Consider the following 6000-nt stretch of genomic DNA (forward strand, 5'->3'; position numbering starts at 1 on the left):
CCCCAAGCAGATCATGTCTTGGTAGACTTATTTTCATCAGTGGTGGCTGGGGTCCTGTGGGTGGAGCACCCCCACAGTGCAGAACACTGCGTTTGACAGGCTTCCAAAATTGCAAGAACATGAAGAGCTATGTGCACTTGTTTCTCGGCATGTCAGTTCTCATAGGAATAGCTATTGCTTTAGGAAGAGCCTGTGTGAAGCACAAGAGGTATGCCATTGTAAACCAGATTTTGACTGTTTTAATTCTTTAACATAAGTATATATTACGCTTTTTTAAAAAATTTATTTATTTACTTTTAGAGAGAGAGGAAGGGAAGTAGAAAAAGAGGGAGAGAAACATCACTGTGTGGTTGCCTGTCGTGCACCACCTATGAGTGACCTGACCTGCAACCCAAGAATCAAACTAGGAATTAGTGCTCTAACTAGGAATCAAACCAGCAACTCTTTGGTCTGCAGGTCTGCACTCAATCCACTGAGCTACACCAGCCAGGGCTATATCACACTTTTTAAAAAATTAATTAACTTATTTTTTAAAAATATATTTTATTAATTATGCCATTACAGTTGTTCTATTTCCCCCCTTCATTCCCCTCCACCCTGCACACCCCTCCACCATTTTCCCCCTTTAGTTTATGACCACATGTCTCAAGTTCTTTAGATTCTATATTTCCCATACTATTCTTGCCCTCCCCCTATCTATTTTCTACCTACCATCTATGCTACTTATTTTCTGTACCTTCTCCCCCCTTCTCTTTCTCCCACTCCCCTGTTGCTAACCCTCCATGTGATCTTCATTTCTATGGTTCTGCTCCTGATTTAGCTGTCCTCTTAGTTTGCTTTTGTTTTAGATGTGGTTGTTAATAACTGTGAGTTTGTTGTCCTTTCACTGTCCATCTTTTTTGTCTTCTTTTTCTTAGGTAAGTCCCTTTAACATTTCATATAATAAGGGCTTGGTGATAATGAACTTCTTGAATTTGATCTTATCTGAGAAGCACTTTATCTGTCCTTCCATTTTAAATGAAAGCTTTGCTGGATAGATCAATCAATCTTGGATGTAGGTCTTTGGATTTCATGACTTGGAATACTTCTTTCCAGCCCCTTCTTGCCTGTAAGGTCTCTTTGGAGAAATCAGCTGACAGTCTGATGGGAACTCCTTTGTAGGTGACTGTCCCCTTATCTCTTGCTGCTTCTAGGATTCTCTCCTTCATTTTAATCTTGGATAATGTCATTATGATGTGCCTTGGTGTGTTCCTTCTTGGGTCCAACTTCTTTGGGACTCTCTGAGCTTCCTGGATTTCCTGGAAGTCTATTTCCTTTGCCAGATTGGGGAAGTTCTCCTTTATTTTTTGTTTAAATAAGGTTTCCACTCATGGCTATTCCTCTCCCCCTTCTGGTACCCCTATAATTCGGGTGTTGGAACGTTTAAAGATGTCCTGGAGATTCCTAAGCCTCTCCTCATTTTTTGAATTCTTGATACTTCATCCTTTTCTGTTCGGTTATTTTTTTCCTCCTTCTGGTCCACTCCTTTGATTTGAGTTCCAGTTTCCTTTTCATTACTATTGGTTTCCTGTGTATTTCCCTTCATTTCAATTAGTTTAGCCTTCATATGTTCCTCTAATTTGTGACTAAAATCAACCAGTTCTGTGAGCATCCTGATCACCAGTGTTTTGAACTGTGCATCTGAAAGTTTGGCTATTTCTTCATCGGCTCTGGGGCTCTGAGTTGTTCTTGAGCCATGCTTTGGTCTGTTTGTGCCTGTTACTTATGAGGAGCGGAGCCTTAGTTTTCACCAGGGCAGGGCCACCCAGGTCACTGGTTTGTGATGCTGTATGTGGGGGTGTGGTCAGAGAGGGACAATGGTGGTTTCCTCTGCCGCTTCCCCACCACTGGGGCCTGTGGGGTCTGTCTCACTACTAGCTCCTTCACCGGTTTATCTGCGTGCAAATGTGTGACTGTGATCAGCCCTCAGTGGGTCCAATACCTTGCGCTCTCAGTGGGTCTGCCTGCTTTTCCACACCTGGAATCTGCCCATGGCTGCTGGCGCACCTGGGTCGCACGCCTGGGTTCGGTCTAGTGGATCTTTCCTGCCTGACCCTGCTGTGCTGCTGGCTCTGTCCCTCTTACCGGTTTGGCTGAAGGGTTTGCTGTTGTCAGACTTCCATGAAGTTCAATTTTCTGTGTTTTGGATGTGTTTTTGTTGTTAAAACTTTGTTGTTTTTAAACTTAGTTGTACGAGAAGGCACAGTGCTTCCACCTACGCCTCCATCTTGGTGGAAGTCTCTATATCACACTTTTAATACTCTTTAGTATTGATTACACAATACTAGAGTATTATGTAATCAATATATATATGAACTGACATGGGATCACAGAGGAAGAGCACAACATTCTGCCTGAAAGAGTTTCAGAAGGCTCCATAAAAGGTGCTCACAAATGGGTAAATAGAGAAGATGATTACTCCTGACAGACCGTATTTGAAGGTCCATAAGTGTGGACACTCACAGGATGTTGGATAACTACGCAGTTTAATTGTATAATTGACAGGAAATGAAACTGGAAAGAGATTAGTATCAGATGGTCTGTAGATACATTAATTCACAAGTGAAATAAAATATTCAGGTTCACCAATAGCTACTCAACAAAGATGTTTAGTTGTAGACTTAAAAAAGCTTTGAATGTCATATGTGCCACATACTTTATTACAAGGAAAAAATATCTTATGTTAAAGAAGGCTTCTGTAAAGAGTATTAATTTTTTTATTCTCTCTTTAATGCAGAAGGTTTGGTAAGGAAATATATCCATTAAGAATCAGAAGGTTCAGCCATAAAAAAATGAAATTTTACCTTTTTGACAGCAGGGATGGACCTGGAGAGCAGTATGCTAAGAGAAATAAGTCAGAGAAAGAAAAAGACCATGTGATTTTACTTACATGTGGAATCCAATGAACAAAATAAGGAAACAAACACAATAGGAATAGACACATAGGTACAAAGAACAGACTGACAGTGATCAGAGGGGAGAGGTTGGGGAGGCTGGGTGAAAATGTAATGTGAACGGATTAAGCAGCATGAATTGGCAGTTACAGAGTAGTCGCAGGGGTGTGAATATCATCAATAATGTTATGATGAATACCTGTGGGGCCAGGTGGGTGCTTAAAGCTGCCAGGGGACCACTCTGTAAAGTGTGTGATTTTTCTGGCTGCTTTATTGCACATCTGAAACTTGTACAGAATGATATTGAATGTGAACCACAGTCGAAAATTTTTAAAAACTTAAAAATAGGCTAGAATATTTTTAAAAATCAGAGGACTGAAGTGCCCAGTTTATCACTTATCAACTGTGAATACAATCTCTTCATCTATAAACATATTAAAATAGGACAGCTTCACAGAATTAGTGTGAGAATCATTTGAGATAATTCATGTAAAGGAATTAATATACTGCCTGGCTTTTTAGCAGGCACTCAATAATTACTACCTATTATTATTAGTAAGTGCTAATAAATAACAACTTCAACATGATTGCAATCTAACTGATATTGTAAGGAACTAAAAATAGTACAAGGGAAGCATTTCTCCAGGAAAATAAGGGTCTGCAGTTTTTATCCTAAAGAATACCCCACACTCAAAATTATCGCCTTTGCCTTTTGCACTGCCAAACTCTTGTGCTTTGCCTACAGCCACATGACTGACTGATAGTGTCACAGCTGTGGGATCTGACAGCTCATCTTCAACATGTGCCATGTCCACCAGTGACCCCCAGGATCCTGAATGATGGCTAGAAGTGTTTGACTGTGGTTTTGAACAAAAATACCTTAAAGATTCAGAACATGTTTGCCCAGAGAAATACAAGGATCTAAAAGACATTAGACTTAATTATATCTTTTTAAAAATACTTCAGCCATCCTGTCTGCTGAGAATGCTTATAAACAGGCCACACTTACAAAACAGAAGAAGCAAATCAAACAAGTTTTGGTTTTTAAAAAGCCATAAATAGTGCATTGACAGTAGCATCCTAACTGGCTATCACCAAAGCCACCAAAAATTATGTCCAAGATGTAACATTAATGATTCTAAATTGCAACCCGACTGTGCTTAAGCTGAACAAAATACCAGGCTGGTAGAACAATAGAGAGACAATCAAACCAGCTAGGTTAGAGGCACTGGTATCTAACCACTTAGACTTTATTACTCACTGTACTTGTTTTTTTTAATTTATTGATTTGAGAAAGAGAAAGAGAGAGAGACATTGATTTGTTGTTCCACTTACGCATTCATTGTTTGATTCTTGCATGTGCCCTGACCAGGGATTGAACCAGCAGCCTTGGTGTTGGGACAACACTCTAACTAACTAAGCTGCCCCACCAGGCCTCGCTGGAGTCGTCTTAACAGAATAAAAACAAAGACACTGAAATAGAGAACAAGTGGGCAGTGACCAGAGGGGAGAGGGAAGGGAATTTAAGGGGAAAAAGGGGGAGGGATTTTGAGGAACAAGTATGAAAGACACAGGGATGAAGACTGGGGGGGGGGGGAATGGGAGGGAGGGGGGAGACCGGGCGGGGGGGTGGGGTGGGATGGGAGAAATAGATTAAAAAAAATGTGCTTGAAAAGTACCTAAATAAAATTTAATTAAAAAAATTAAAAAAAATACCTATCTTCTAACTTTTCTGTCGTACTCAGTCACACATACTCATGAAATTTCTCCCACCGTCAAACACATGTTCCCACAGATTACCTTCATCTCTCTTTCATTAAGAAAAATTCATGGAGAAAAAGAGACTCCTTACTTTTTGTAGCAGAACTATACATTTTTTAATACATTCATGATCCTAAATCTTCACTATGATGATCAGAGAAAAGAAGCATTTCTTAGGAAATAAATTATAGTAATATCGAAAATTGCTCTGATGTTTAATTGTAAACTGAACACATTGTGCAGACTCAAAGAAATATTGGTGTACCTGGCTGGCCACAGATGAAAGAACTCAGAGTTTTAGTGATTTGGGGTGTTTCTTTGGAGAGAACATAATTACAAATGCTACACAATCATACGCCATTTTCCCATCTTCTGAGCATTTACACAGCTTTGAACTCTGATTACAGGATCCAGGGGACACTTTTTTCCTCAATGTAATACCTAGCTCCTTCCACCTGATAACAGAAAAACAAAATAGAAAATGTTTCTGGCCTTTCATCTTTAAAAACTATAACATAATCAACATCTTATTTATTGGATTGGTTTAAGAGGAATTTTGTAGATGTTTATATTTTGTGTGTTAGGGATTTCTAGAGTCTGTATTCCTTAATGGTGGCAATGCTATATTTTAGCTGGTACCTGAGAGCATAGTTAAAAGATGAAATCTCCTGGCTTCTGTAAGTTGTGGTCACGTAGCTCAGTTCAAGAGGATGTCAGCAGAAGTGAGTGTTGAGAGTCCTGTGCATGCCTGTAAAAGAAACAATTTGACTTCCACTTCTCTCCGCTTTTTCCCACTGGCTATCGTGTGGACATAATGAAAGGAGCTGGAAAAGTTATGTTAAGTGACAAGACAAAAGCTTCACATAGAGAATTTCAGAGCAAGAAGCTAGTGGGAGGCTGATAGTAGTAGGATATGTTTTTTTTCTGAATTTTGTATCACAGTAAAGCCAGCTTTATAGAATGAGTTGGGAAGCATCCTATGGTCTTCATATTGTGTTTAATTAACTTCAGTATTTTGTTTAATCACTGCTAGTTTGTCCTTTGTTACTGTTGAAACACCTGTGTTCTGTCTAATATTATGTGTTTGCAGGGGAAGGGATTGATGGATATGGCTGTGACTAATACAGAGAATTTACACATCCTTCAAAGATGAATTATATTTATTGAATATTTGGAGTTAATGGAAGCCACTGCACCTCCATTACCTGTGATCTGGAGTTGATAACATTCTCATTTCCTTGTCATTGAATTATTTGGGTTTGCTTGAGATAACATGGGCAGATCATTTGGCACAATGCCAGAACAT

This window comes from Artibeus jamaicensis, unplaced genomic scaffold (genome assembly GCF_021234435.1).
Source record: "Artibeus jamaicensis isolate MK-2021 breed Jamaican fruit bat unplaced genomic scaffold, CSHL_Jam_final scaffold_1019, whole genome shotgun sequence".
In the NCBI taxonomy this organism is placed as follows: domain Eukaryota; kingdom Metazoa; phylum Chordata; class Mammalia; order Chiroptera; family Phyllostomidae; genus Artibeus; species Artibeus jamaicensis.